Source organism: Bos mutus, chromosome 21 (assembly GCF_027580195.1).
Source record: "Bos mutus isolate GX-2022 chromosome 21, NWIPB_WYAK_1.1, whole genome shotgun sequence".
In the NCBI taxonomy this organism is placed as follows: domain Eukaryota; kingdom Metazoa; phylum Chordata; class Mammalia; order Artiodactyla; family Bovidae; genus Bos; species Bos mutus.
The window spans coordinates 10,664,242-10,679,581 of record NC_091637.1 but is presented as its reverse complement, the minus strand read 5'-3'; the positions used below and the strand labels follow the sequence as shown (position 1 = coordinate 10,679,581).

At 40.9% G+C, this 15,340-nt stretch overlaps 1 long non-coding RNA gene across 1 annotated transcript in view; it reads left to right on the top strand.

Moving 5' to 3' along the window:
* The first annotated feature begins 272 nt into the window (after nt 1-272).
* Nucleotides 273-15,340, top strand: part of LOC138984360 (uncharacterized) — a 48,430-nt gene continuing 33,362 nt past the window's right edge. The window contains exons 1-2 of the long non-coding RNA XR_011461623.1: nt 273-442; nt 1,893-2,120. This is a non-coding gene — a long non-coding RNA (uncharacterized lncRNA). The remainder of the gene's footprint in view (nt 443-1,892; nt 2,121-15,340) is intronic.

Sequence of the window (15,340 nt, the reverse complement as noted above, 5' to 3'; positions counted from 1 at the left end):
GTGGATAATGTGATGCAAATTAATTTTTACATGGGAGTTTAACTTTTATAGTGGAACTCCTCAAAGGTAAGAGTGATGAAGGTGAAGGAGGCCTTAATCACTTGAAAGAGAAAGTTATACAGAAAGGAAGCAAGGTACAAGCAAAGTTCACTGTCTTGCCTAAGTCCTGTAGCTAACTGTGATAAGGCACTGCAGTGGAGGCCAGATGGCCTGTTTCCTCTCACTGTTCTTTTCCCAAACACACAAGATCTCACAATCCCAGCAAGAGGAAATGACTTAGGGACGAAGGCTTCAGAGGAGGAAAAAAAAATAGAGGCTTCCAATAAAAATCATCTCTAGAAGGAATGAAGCTGTTATTGGCAAGTCAACCAGTGAGAGAGACGACTTTGGAAAGAAAGAAGTTCTATCTTCTGTCCACATGTCTGTTAGAGAATGTTTGCAGGTAAGTTCTTTGGGGAAATAAGCCAAACAGCCAGGTAGAGATGAAATGCACACCCAGGGACCCAAAGTCAAGGTAAACAATCGGATGCGTTTTAAGATTTGTGTCTGACTGCAGAAGACACTGGTGATCTTTGTCTCTGCATTCACTCTCTGGCCTCCTGGTTCACCAGCAGTTCATCTCCATTTTTTTTTTTATTATCCAGCAGGAGAAATACAGTGGTGGGAGGGGGAAGCTGAGGGCCAAGAAGGGGAAACCAAGGGCAGTGCAGCCGATGCTCTGTGATCTGGGAGCGTGTGAATTTTAGGTCAGCTAAATCAGGACACAAAGCTCCAGCTGCTAAAACCACAAAGGCCCACATATAGTTTCCCTGGCTCAATTGATTCCCAGCTTCAAATCTGCGGAAGAAGAGAGCCTTCCATGGGGGGGACCTTCTTCTTCCCCAATTAGTGCCTTTTCACAGCGGCAGGATGGAAAAGGTTTTACTCGGCAACATTACTGAGCATCAGTAATATGCAAAAGATCTGTGAAATCAATTCCCATTATTTCGAAGGACGCTGCCTAGTAAAAATAATGCATAGTAAAAACACTGTAACGAAACTGCTGCTTAATCTGCCGTGATTATCTAAGACGAACCAGAAACTGTTTCATCCTTATTTTGCAGCATCTGCTCAGTGGTACATAAACTGCAAATGCCATAGTCAGGCTTCATGCTTTGGTGGTGGAAACTGAATTTGGGGGTGTCTTTGGGATAGAACTTCTAAGGGATCGAACACTGGGCTGAAGATCATTAAAACATTTCCATTCTTATCTCTCTTATTTGTTAAATGCATTGCTAGTTCTTGAGTTATATTTTTATTAATGTAAAAATTTTAAAAGCTCAAAGAATGAACGGTAGTGGCGTGTTCTTAAAAAAAAATACTAGATTGATCATTATGCAAATGGAACACTGCCCACATTCCTCCTCCCCTGTTTGCCCCTCTGCCCCTTGCTAATAACAGTCAGCCTTGTTTAGCCGCAACTTGGCAAAACTCTCCTACATTTTTGCCGCTCTATATTTCAGCCATGACTTTTGTCATATTATGAAGAGAAACTTGCACCTGGCCAACCAACTCACATGCCAAGCTCCAGCCCATTGAGGTTTAAAATGGATTTGAATCGATTGGCCTATGAAATTCCAAATGGATAAAAAAGGCAGCAATAAAAAGTCACAGTAGAGTCAGCTCGCAGAGGTGAAAATAAAATAAAGATACCCTGAGAGGTAGCAATCACTTCCAGTATCTTTAAAAACACAGAGAGTATTTTTGCCCTCTGCAAAGTTAAAGAAAGAAAAAGCAGCTAATAATAGGTATCATGAGAACAGAAGGCATTATTCTTTGAGCATCTCTGATGCAAAGAAAGAGTTTTTGTTTTTATTATTGTTATTACAACTTACAATTAACCTGATGCACAGGTATTTCCTGGGGGCTTCCCTGGTGGCTCAGATGGTAAAGAGTCTGCCTGCAGTACAGGAGACCAGGGTTCGATCCCTGGATTTGGAAGATCTGATGGAGAAGGGAATGGCTACCAACTCCAGTATTCTTGCCTAGAGAATTCCACAGACAGAGGATCCTGGAGAGCCACAGTACACGGGATTGCAAAGAGCTGGACAAGACTGACTAACACTATTACCCTCCTACAGGTATTTGCTATTGGACGATGTGTTATTAGCTGCTTTTGTGCTTGCTTATTTGATCAGTTATGTTGACTCTTTGTGACCCCATGGACTGTAACCTACAAGGCTCCTCTGTCCATGGGATTTCCCAGACAAGAATACTGAAATGGGCTGCCATTTCCTCCTCCAGGGGATCTTCCCAACCCAGGGATTGAACCCACATCTCCTGCACTGGCAGGAGGATTCTTTACCACTAAGCCAACTGGGAAGCCTGTGTTATTAATTACCTTCAGAGTAAACATGTTATGAGAAATGGAGCCCTTCTCTTCTCTAGGGATTTGTGATTCCCCAAGAACTCTTCTCGGCATATCCTCAACTCTGATGCTTTCTTCTCTACCGGGGAAGACGAGCAGAGAAAGTCCATGCATTTGTCAGTCTTGGCCCCTGGTGATAACTGTGCCATGGAGGCAGCAGGCATTTGGAACTGCCATGTCATCAAGGTGAGGCTGACCCTTGATTCAGCCAAGTGAGGCCCCCAAATGCCAAATAGCATCTACTTCAGTCCAACTAGAATGTGTTTATGAATCACTTCAGATCTTGTTACAAATGCCAGTCTTGAGTGAGGGGTTCTAGATTCTCTATTTCTAACAAGCCTGGGTGCCTGTGGCCAGCCAAGGGACAGATGCTGCTCATCCATAGACAGTACCCTGAGTACCATGGTTTAATACGTTGGGCCCCTTCCTTTCAATCAAATGTCACTCATTTTAAAACAAACTTCTGAATGTCATAGAAATCTAGGCCCAAGCCTAGGAGAATGGAAAATCATGGCTCCAGAACCACAGATACAATCTGATCAAAAGGATATTTTGAGGTCAGATGAAACGTACTGCAAACATGAGTCAGTGAAAGCAAGAAAGAGCTGAGACTCATAAAGAAAACCAACGGCCAGGAGGTGGAGATCCAGTCTCTTCTTAACTGTTCAAAGTCACCAGCTGATAATGACATCAGTTTCAGTATGTTCAATTTTATTTGTTGATGTTTTTGATCTAATTATGTTTAATGCGTACATATCTTTTATTGCAAGCAAGTTCAAATCTGCTTTTTTTACAAAAGAAATCCATAGGTTGAAAAACGAAACCATCACAAAATAAAAATTTATTCTTCTTCCTTGCAAAACAAAAGTGTTGTTAATATTTGTGACATTCCACATACTCACATTGTCACTGGGTGGTTGATCATTGACAAAGTTATTGGAAAATTCACCCTTAGCTCTAAAGACATCTTGGCTCCTTATACGGATGCATTCTGATAAATGGAGCTCATGGCAAGCTGAACTGTGACTTTTTAAAGATTTGTTTGAATTGCAAACCAGTAATGTTAATATTCTAATCGGTATTAATAGAAAATACATTCCAGATGGTACACTTACTTTAGCCTACAAAAGAACAAAAAAGATTATTTTGTATTTAAACAATTGCAGAAGGACTATTCCTGTGGGTTCATCTCTTAGCACCTGTTCCATTCTGCAAGTAAAGTCATGCCTTGGTGTAACCTAATGTGGCAGCCACCCTGCAATAATGGGCTCACTTTATTATCTTGGTTTCTGGGTCAATGTTGCCTAAACCAAAGCATCTCATCAATTACAAGCCTGTTTTTTTTTTTTTTTTTTTCTGGACAAAGGATAAAAAAAAATGAGAAAGAAAAGAAAAAAAAAATGTTTGAGTGTAATATTACTACTGAATATTCCTATTTCCCTTAATTTTGTGATGTTATTTTTATAGAGGGAATCCAATTTTTAAACAAACATTCATATGCATATTTGCAGGAAGGTAGAGATTTTATCTCTGCTACACAGGGGAGGTACCTGTGAGGCAAAAAGCACAGATATAATCTTCAAATGTATAGGCTGTGAGTAATGTCCAGGTCAAGTTATATATATAACCTGTATTTTTATCCCTGCATAGAATTTAGAAACTAGGGTTTACCTGGCAGTCCAGTGTTAAACACTCAGCACTTCCAATGCAGGAAGGTTAGATGTAGGTTAGATCCCTGGTCATGGAACTAAGATCCTACATGCCGCACAGCACCACAAAGAAAAAAAATAAAAGATTAGAATTGAGAAACTAAAATGGATTTTTTTCCCTAGTTTATCCGTGGTTTATCTATTGGGATAATGCTTCTGTACATATGAGTTGGCAGAAGGGATGGCAAGTAGCTTATGGAGATAACTTAAGGAACCTGACCCAAAATATATTTTTTTAAGTACTAGCTTATTCCTTTTATTTAAGAATGTAAATCCAAATTGAATATCATCCACTCAAGTCACAATCTACTTATTTTGTCAAATGAACTATCTCAAAGTACCTTGTTGAAAATCAGGTTTTACCCCTTAAAAGAGATATAAGCAAAAAATACATAAGAGCAGTAGAGAAAATATTCCTTCCTTCCACATTTTAGAGAATTCTTTTCTGGAAAGAGTAAAGTCCTTAGCTGACTTTCAGAGTGATTCACTTTTTATTCCACAGGTAAACTGCTTCCGCTCTCATTTTACCAAGTGTTCCCCTTTCTGTACAATTTCAAATATATCTGCATTTTAGAAGGGATTTTTCAAATGCTGTGTTTTACACACACAGCTGCCAAAGACTCTAAATCTGAAGAATGCTCCTTTTACAGACAGGGATAAACAGCTCGATTTGGAAGTGTCAATAGAAGCCTGCATTGTAGGTTGTGAATCGTTCCAGTGTTATTTTTACAAGTGATATGTTTATTTTTGTGATCAGTGAGAGGTTTGGTCTATGAGTCCCAGCTGAGAATCCCAAGCACTTCCTCAGTTCTCGAGAAATGGAGGACACCTGGGAGGGGACTCAGCGAAAACTACAAACTCTCAGCCCCAACACATGCAGACAAGATGCCCGAGAGCTGCGGCTCGGTTGCCAGTTCAGAAACAAACAAAATTACAAATCAAATCGAGTATTTCTGTCTGATCGTCCTTCACCTCATGTCTTTGATTTAAAACAAGCAGATCAAGAAACAAACATTCCCCCAAAACACTCCCCCCCACCCTCCCCAGGCCATTAGGATCTCCAAAGTAAATAAGAAGTGGTACTGCCGGGCGTGAATTGCTGCCTCAATTCCGGGGAGAATCCTGATTTTAGCACCACTGTACCAAATTTGTCATTTAGGGAAGCTCTTGTTCCCTTTATTGAGTTCCACTGTAGCGAACAATTTCTGCCTGCATCCCTCGTGTGTCCTTTAGGTTTTATTATCTTTCACTGTGAATTGAGCCTCCACCATCAGTTTCACGGGAAGCCTAATTTCGCTCACTGCTTATACATATGAGGAGACACCCCTCCCAGCCTCCCCCCTCCAATGTTCTTATCAAATGAAGAATTGTGGATAAGGGTTAGGTGCAGATAAACATGAGTGTAGCACTTCCAGAAAGGTCGTGACCCCCCCATAAGGTGCTTCTTGTTATGCCTGACCTTCAGATTTTCATCATCAGCCCGCCTGACAACTTAATAATGCAGAGGAGCCGGATTCATTTCGCCCCTCTGAGAAAGCCAGCACGGGACGCCCTTTTCCCTGATTATTTCTCTGCACTCCCGGCTGCCCTTTATAAGCCAACCAGAACTCCATCAATCATGCTCCTCTCTTCCCTCGCCTTCTCAGTTCCCCCCGTTCCAAAGCCTCTAAAACCTGCCCCGTTCCTTTTGTTTGGGGCTGCCGTAGGTACACAGTGATTCCCCAAAATGGGAGTGATGGAGGAAAAAAAAATAAAAAACACCTTGAGCAAATCACCACTCCACTTCCTGTGTTTGTGAATTTCTGTCGGAACCTGTGAATTTCTTTTTTCTTTCTTTCTTTCTTTTTTTTTTAAAGAAATGCTTTCAAAAGTTCTTACCCTCATTGGTGCGTGTGACTGTCATCCCCATCTCTCAATGAGCTCTGATCAGTGCTAGGGTTTAAAACACCCTGAATGTAAGTTAGAGGTTTTTTCTGGCCTGGTTTCTTCATTACTGTGGGTGTTGTTGTGAGAGCTTTTATTGTTCTGATAGTAGTAAAAGGAGATGAGACTTGTTTCGCACCTTCCTTTCCAAGCCTCTCTTCTCCTGGCTGCGGAGAGGAGAGAGAGAAAAACAGAGATGTGGATGAAAACAGAGAGGAGATTGTGGGAAGAGAAAACAGAGTGGGTTTGTGAGAGGACTGGGGCGTTTGTTTCACTTTCGTTGTTGTTTTAGTCACTAAGTCGTGTCTGAGTCTTTTGCGATGCCATGGACAGTAGCCCGCCAGGCTCCTTTGTCCATGGGATTTCCCAGGCAAGCATACTGGCATGGGTTGTCATTTCCTTCTCCAGAGTATCTTCCTGACCATGGGATTGAACTGGCCTCTACTGCATTGGCAGCCCAATTCTTTACCAGGGAGCCACCTGGGAAGCCTCAGTTTCACCTTGATCAGAGTGAAAGTGGATGCAAAAGTTTGCAGGGGAGAGCAGAAGTGCTTTGGGAAGGTGATGATACAGATTGGATTTGGACTCTAAGAGCTGTAATAAACCTATTCTATAAAATATGCATAGAGTTCACCTTTCACCTTGTAAGCATTCTCCAGCTAGAGAAGAAGTAGTTTCGGAGAACAGGATAAAGCAAGTTCTCACCAGGGTACATATTGTATCTGGCTAGCACAAGGACCATGGACTGTGGCAGGCTTACCTTTGCTTTCTTGAAAACGGAGTGCATCTCCCCTCAGCCAGATTCAGCTGCACGAAGGACTGTCAGCTGATCCATCCAGATCACGGACATGCTAGGCTGCCAGGGTGCTGGATGGAAAACCTGTGCCCAGCTGGACTGGGGTGCCAGTGTCAGCCCAGTTCCCATTAGGCTGCTGCACTAAACTAGAATTTTTTTAAGAAAGGGAAAGGTAAAGACTAGACCATGGAAAATACAATACATTCCCATGATGGCCAAATAGCCGTTAAAGAAAAAAGCAAAGAAACAAACAACAACAAAAAAAGAGATCTTAAATCATCTTTGACAATAGCAAAGGCAAGAAGTAAGTGCAGAAAATACATCACATAATGTTTACTCAAAGGCATATATCCATCCCCTACTTCCCAGTAAAAACATGCAAAACCCTATGTTGAAATCGGAGAAGGCAATGGCACCCCACTCCAGTACTCTTGCCTGGAAAATCCCATGGACGGAGGAGCCTGGTAGGCTGCAGTCCATGGGGTCGCTAAGTCGGACAAGACTGAGTGACTTCACTTTCCTTTTCACTTTCATACATTGGAGAAGGAAATGGCAACCCACTCCAGTGTTCTTGCCTGGAGAATCCCAGGGACAGGGGAGTCTGATGGGCTGCCGTCTATGGGGTCGCACAGAGTTGGACATGACTGAAGCGACTTAGCAGCAGCAGCAGCATGTTCAAATAGAAAACAAGTTATCTGTCTTGCTTTCTTTCTTGAGTAGGTCACCAGTAGCCTCACGACAGTGGATCTATCAGGAAACAGAAGAATTAATCTATTAATACAAACACTGATTGTGAGTCTGGTATGCATCTGGTCCTAAGTGAGACGCCATGGTGCTCAGAACCCAATAGTAACTGGAAATGAAGTATAGGTGGGAGGGGATCTAAAACCAAGATTTCCGATGTTAACGTTTTATTTTGAACACCTGTGTCTCCAAATTAATAGAATTAGATTGGAATATATGAATTTGACCTGACCTCAAAGAATTTTGTGTACATGTGTGTGAAGTCATATGAAGTCTCTTCAGTCATGTCTGACTCTTTGCGACGCTATGGACTATAGCCTGCCAGGCTCCTCTCTCTGTGGGATTCTCCAGGCAAGAATACTGGAGTGGGTTGCTGCTCCTTTCTCCAGGGGATCTTCCCGACCCAGGTATCAAACTCACATCTCTTATGTCTCCTGCATTGGCAGGCGGGTTCTTATCCTCTAGTGCCACCTGGGGAGCCTGGCTGTGTATCTGTGTGTAGCTCATGTTGCATATGTTCATGTATATATTTTAGAATAAAGAAGTCATGGTGCTTATGCTCTGGATTATTTCAGAGGTGAAAGCCAAATTATCTTTACTGAAAGAAGTTAATTTGGTACCCTGGGAGATTAGAGACACCAGGAACGATCATCACTGACCTTCTCCATGTTTATCCTGTAGTCCTCAGGCAAGGTAGACTGCTCGGAGGTGGAGATACCCTCGCACAGACAGGTTTAAAGTGAAAGATGATGAATTTATCTTGACATTTCTTGATTTTTGACAAGTGCCAGATGTGTAGGTAGAGTTATCTGTGGATGGACAGTTGTATACATGAACACTGGGGTGAGATCAAGACTAAACAGATTAGTAGAAAACCTGAGAAAAGATAGAAAAGTGTGAAGAATGAGACAAGACATAAAGAGAGAACCCTGGAAAATACTAAGGGTAAATGAGAGGCCTTTGTAAGCAGCACCAGATAGGTTCAGAAATATGAAATGAAATTGCTTGGTTTCTATCTTTACTTACTTTTTTAACATTCCTCTCCACCTTCCCCATCAGGTAAGCTCTGTTAGCGCAAAGGCTTGCTCACAGATAAATCTGGAATATAGTAGAACCCCAAATAAGCATGCACTTACAAACAAAAATGAATAAATGGGTCAAAGGAAGACCTGGAAAGTGTGATGTCACAGAAACATGGAAGTAGAGCTTACATCTTATACCCTTAGAAGGTTTTGAAAAATAGAACACCAAAAGAATGTGCAGTTAAAGAAGTGGGAGAAAAGAGATTTTATTTGCCAATTTTGGTAGTTGGTTGAGGGGTCTTTCCACAGAGCAGTAAGAGCAGAAAGTGGGTTGTTGAGTGTTGAAAGATGAAAAAGACAACAATATGGAGGCTACCGAATATAAAATTTCTTTTCAAGAAAAGTTTGGATAAAAAGTCTTGGCAGCCAGACATGCGGGTAGATTGGCAGCAGATGCTTTTCTCCCTTTTCAAGTATTTATTGGCAGTGGTCAGAGCTGAGCATCTCAAGCAGATTTGTTTTGCTTTGCCCAGGTAAATGTAATAACTTTTTTATACCTATAAACCCATAAGGAGCTAGGTTTTTAATTTTGTTATTGTTATTTAGTGTCTAAGTCCTGTCTGACTCTGTGACCTCATGAACTGCAGCACACCAAGCTTCCCTGTCCTTCACTATCTCCCGGAGCTTGCTCAAACTCGTGTCCATTGAATTGGTGTCCATTGAATTGAATGGCCATCCAACCATCTCATCCTCTGTTGCCCCCTTCTCCTCCTGCCCTCAGTCTTTCCCAGCATCAGGGTCTTTTCCAATGAGTTGGCTCTTCGCATCAAGTGGTCAAAGTATAGAAGTTTCAGCTTCAGCATCAGTCTTTCTAATGAATACTCAGGGTTGATATCTTTTAGGATTGATTGGTTTGATCTTGCAGTCCAGAGGACTTTCAAGAATCTTCTCCAGCACCACAATTGGGAAGTATCAATTCTTCAGCAACTTTCATTATAAAGTGATGTGTATTAATTGTATAAAACACAAAAAAGAATGAAAGTAAACACTTCACCTTTTTATCCATGTTTAGTGTCTTATTATATTTTCTAATATTTTTCTCTACATGTTTTTAAAAAGGAATCATTCTATATTTGTAGTTTTATATCTGTATGCTGACATGTATTTTTTCATGAATCACGCTAGTAAATGTTTTTAAAATGTGACTTTTAGTTGACCCCATATCCTATGGAAACACATCTATATCTTTCTCTTTCTATATATATAACTTATATAATATAGTCTATATATGGTGGTGGTGGTTTAGTTGCTAAGTTGTGTCTGACTCTTGTGACCCCATGGACTGTAGCCTGTCAGGCTCCTCTGTCCATGGGATTCTCCAGGCAAGAATACTGAAATGGATTGCCATTTCCTTCTCCAAGTCTATGTGTAATTTATATAATATAATCTATATATAATTTGTATAAGATAATCTATATATTTAATTATTCTTATCTGTATATAATCTATTTATACATATGTTATATATGTAAATATGTTATACATAATATACTTACATGTAGTTTATGTAACTGTTTTTATATTCAGGGATATTTAGGTTCATGTAGGATGTTTGTTCAGAGAAGGCAAAGGCACCCCACTCCAGTACTCTTGCCTGGAAACTCCCATGGATGGAGGATTCTGGTAGGCTGCAGTCCATGGGGTTGCGAAGAGTCAGACACGACTGAGAGACTTCACTTTCCCTTTTCACTTTCATGCATTGGAGAAGGAAATGGCAACTCACTCCAGTGTTCTTGCCTGGAGAATCCCAGGGACAGGGGAGCCTGGTGGGCTGCCGTCTATGGGGTCGCACAGAGTCAGACACGACTGAAGCGACTTAGCAGCAGCAGCAGCAGGATGTTTGTTATCCTTTGTCTGCCCAGCAGCTTTGGAACATCCTTCTTATATTTGAGGGAATGCTCCTGCACATGTCCTGTCTCTGCATCACATTTTTTCTTACATACAATCTTCTTGTTAGCCACCCCACCTTTCTCTCCTTCACAGCTCTCATTCCACCTGACCAGTGTTTGCCAGAACTCCTGGTACAAATATCTACAAAATCATGTCTGCTGGAGATTTTTTTGATGGAACTTACTCTTATCTTGGAAAAAGATGGAACTTTACTCTCATCACCTTCCTAACCTGGTGGCTGTATTTCAAGGGCAAAGTCATAGATTCAACAAAGCTTAGGAAGTCTTGATACCTACTGTTTCCATGAGAAAACACATTTTCAAGGCAGAATCACTGAGTTAATTCTGAGCTACTGGGTAGCAATAACTTCTTAATCTGGATACCGCCTTCCTGTCTTATATCCATGAAAGAATGTCTCTCAGAGAATCTGATTAATATTATAAAGCACTGAGAGTACATTCTCTTATTTCTTTGTGTGCTGGGTGTGCTTTGCACATCTTTCAGAGACACGTCATTTCAGAGATGAAATGACTAGGCTAGGCCTCAAGTCACATGCAAACTGTACCTTAGCGTTTTGAACAATATTGTGATCATTGCTTCTTTGGAGGAGTTTGCCTTGGTAGACTGGGGTAAGAATAAAAAGAAAAGTCCTTTGTGAGGTTAAAAATCATGATCACAATAATAAAAAGTATTAGTGTAACTTAAAACGACTTCTTCCTATCATCCTCCATGCTTTGACTTTCCCAAAGAGAAACCCAAGTAAGACGGTAGGCACTGAGAGAGGGCATCAGAGGGCAGACGGACTGAAACCACAATCACAGAAAACTAGCCAAACTGATCAGACGGACCACAGCCTTGTCTAACTCGATGAAACTAAGCCATGCCGTGTGGGGCCACCCAATACAGGCGGGTCATGGTGGAGAGGTCTGACAGAATGTGGTCCACTGGGGAAGGGAATGGCAAGCCACTTCAGTATTCTTGCCTTGAGAACCCCATGAACAGTATGAAAAGGCAGAAAGATAGGATACTGAAAGATGAACTCCCCAGGTCGGTAGGTGCCCGATATGCTACTGGAGATCAATGGAGAAATAACTCCAGAAAAAATTAAGAGATGGAGCCAAAGCAAAAACAGCACCCAGTTGTGGATGGGATTGGTGAGAGAGGCAAGATTCGATGCTGTAAAGAGCAATATTGCATAGGAACCTGGAATGTTAGGTCCATGAATCAAGGCAAATTGGAAGTGGTCAAACAGGAGATGGCAAGAGTGAACACTGACATTCTAGGAATCAGCGAACTAAAATGGACTGGAATGGGTGAATTTAACTCAGATTACCATTATATCTACTAATGTGGGCAGGAACCCCTTAGAAGAAATGGAGTAGCCACCATAATCAATGTTGAAGCTGAAACTCCAATACTTTGGCCACCTGATGCGAAGAGCTGACTCATTTGAAAAGACCTGATGCTGGGAAAGATAGAGGGCAGGAGGAGACGGGAACGACAGAGGATGAGATGGTTGGATGGCATTAAACCGACTCAATGGACATGGGTTTGGGTGGACTCTGGGAGTTGGTGATGGGAGGCCTGGCGTGCTGCAGTTCATGGGGTCTCAAAGAGTCGGACACAACTGAGCGAATGAATTGACTGAACTGAATGACTGAAACTGAAAATAATAAGCTTCAAAGAATTTGCTTTGTAAAGTTCTATTCTGTGGAAAAAAAAGGAAAAGTCTGTCATTTTGAAACAGAGGATCACCTAGTGAAAACGTGATGTGCCAAAAGTGAGATGGTGCGGGAAGTATGCTCTCCTTCAATCTGACCTACTGCTGGCTGGAGCGGGATTTACAGAAAAGGAGAGGGTTGATCACTCCCTGCATCCCTGCCGAGTGGGTTCCATGTGCTCTCTTGGGTATGCAACAGAGTCCTGACCTCAATATCTCCCTTCTCTGGCTTGGCAGGGGCTCTTCTTGGCAGAGAATCAATCGGTAAGCCTGACTAGATTAGGATTCCAAATATTTAACTTGAATCTATTACCGAGAAGAGTTCTTTCCTAATCTGAAATATAGGATGAGTCATTGATATTCATTTCTAAATAAATTCCATTCTCATTATTGGGAAGAGCAGGTTATTTGGGTAACTCAAGCGAGATAACCTAATTAAAACTTGATATAAAAATTCAGCATGCCATATAGTACTTCACCTGTCCAAAGTAAACACAGACAAGCACGATTTATTTTACTGGAGCATCCCTCATGCAAAATTACCAGTGAGTATATCACAACCAATTACAGGCCACTGTATATGCAAATTATTACTCTTTCAATTATTTATAGAGAGCTGTGAGTGTACAAAGTTCTTTAGAGAGCATCAAACACAGAAGACAGGGTCTCTGAATGAGGAAATCTGAACAGCAGAGGCACTTCTCATGGAATGATATGGTTGGGTGGCAGAAAAAGAATATGAAATTCACTTGCAGAAAGTTAAAGAAGAAAAAGGGCGGGTATATGGCTTAAGATCTTCAGAAAATCCAGAGAAAACTAGTCACCAGAATAAGGATGGGCTTCTTGCCAAATTAGGACCGTAGCATATGTTTTTGTTTTCTTGGCTTCCATCCCCCACTCCCAACCACTCGCCATTTTACTATGTTAGGTTCTAGACTTCCTTTTTATCTTTATTTTTCACTCAAACTTATGTGCAATAACAGGCATCGTAAGTGAAGTTAAGAACAAGCCACAACTGAAATGTAATATTTCAACTTACCTAACAGTCAAGGATAAATATCTGGAGTATATAAAAACCCAAAGATTAATAAGAAAATTACAAAGTACTCAACCCCAATTCATCAACAAATTATACAAAAAATGCAATTACCATAAAAAGAAACATAAGTAGTCAATTACACATATGAAAAGATGCTCAATATTACCAGTAACTGGGGGAAATGCCAGCTGAACAAAGATAGGCCTTTGGCAAAAATTTTAGAATTTAGTAATATATTGGAAACAGCAAAAGGAAATAAATACTCTCAAACAGCTGGTTAGAGTATAAGACTCATGTGTCTGTTTTGGAGAAAACATGCAGTCTTCATTAAAATTGTTCTTAAAGGGCATATCCAGTGCCCTAGCCATTCCACATCTTGTTGACTACCTACTATAAGAAACATACTTCCACTGCACACAGGAGATACATTTAACAATGCTTTTTCTATATAAAGAAGCAAAACTTATAAAGAATGGCTTTATAAGAATGGCTTATAAAGAAGCCATTTGTAGAGATGTCGATGGGCCTGGAGAGTGTCCTATAGAGTGAAGTGAATCAGAAAGAGAAAAACAAATATTATATATTAATGCATATATGTGGCATATAGAAAAATGATACTGATGAACCTATTTACAGGATAGGAATAGAGACACAGACATAGAGAACAAACATACGGATACCAAGAGGGAAAGGGGGTGAGAGAAATTGGGAGATTGGGACTGATAGATATACACTATTGATACTATATATAAAATGGATTACTAACGAGAACCTACTGTAGCACAGGGAACTCTCCTTAAGGCACTGTGGTGACTTGAATGGGAAGGAAGTTCAAAAAGGGGCAGAAAGCTGATTCATTTTGCTGTACAGTATACACTAATACAACATTGCAAAGCAACTATACTCCAATAAAAATTAATTTAAAAAAAAAGCTACTTGGGGCTGTGAAACTGTTCTGTTTAATAAAATCTTCAGTTCAGTTCAGTCACTTAGTCGTGTCCGACTCTTTGCGACCCCATGAATCGCAGCACACCAGGCCTCCCTGTCCATCACCAACTCCCGGAGGTCACTCAGACTCACGTCCATCGAGTCAGTGATGCCATCCAGCCATCTCATCCTCTGTCGTCCCCCTTCTCCTGCTCCCAATCCCTCCCAGCATCAGAGTCTTTTCCAATAAGTCAACTCTTTGCATGAGGTGGCCAAAGTATTGGAGTTTCAGCTTTAGCATCATTCCTTCCAAAGAACGCCCAGGGCTGATCTCCTTTATGATGGACTGGTTGGATCTCCTTGCAGTCCAAGGGACTCTCAAGAGTCTTCTCCAACACCACAGTTCAAAAGCATCCATTCTTCAGCACTCAGCTTTCTTCACAGTTGAACTCTCACATCCTACATGACCACTGGAAAAACCATAGCCTTGACTAGACGGACCTTTGTTGGCAAAGTAATGTCTCTGCTTTTGAATATGCTATTTAGGTTGGTCATAACTTTTCTTCCAAGGAGTAAGCATCTTTTAATTTCATGGCTGTAGTCACCATCTGCAGTGATTTTGGAGCCCAGAAAAATAAAGTCTGACACTGTTTCCCCTGTTTCCCCATCTATTTCCCATGAAGTGATGGGACCAGATGCCATGATCTTTGCTTTCTGAATGTTGAGTTTTATAAAATCTTAGGCACGTGATATTATTCATTTGTTAAAATCCATAGCATTTACAATACGAAGAGTGAGTCTTAGTGGAAACTGTGGATTTGGTTTAGTAACAATATATCAATATTAGTTTACTGGTTGTAATAAAAGTAACCCACTATTGCAAAACGTTGGTAATAGGGAACATTTGGGGATTGGGACTGCATATATGGGAACTCTCTGTCCCTCTTGCTCTGTTTTTCTGTAAACCTAAAATATTGCTCTTAAAAATTAAGTTTACTAATTAAAAGAAGAAAATGGGAAATGTTGAATATTACTGAAGATATGGGGGTGCAAACAATGACAATGCTGACAATCAGGATGATCTAGAAAGGAGGGGTGTGAAT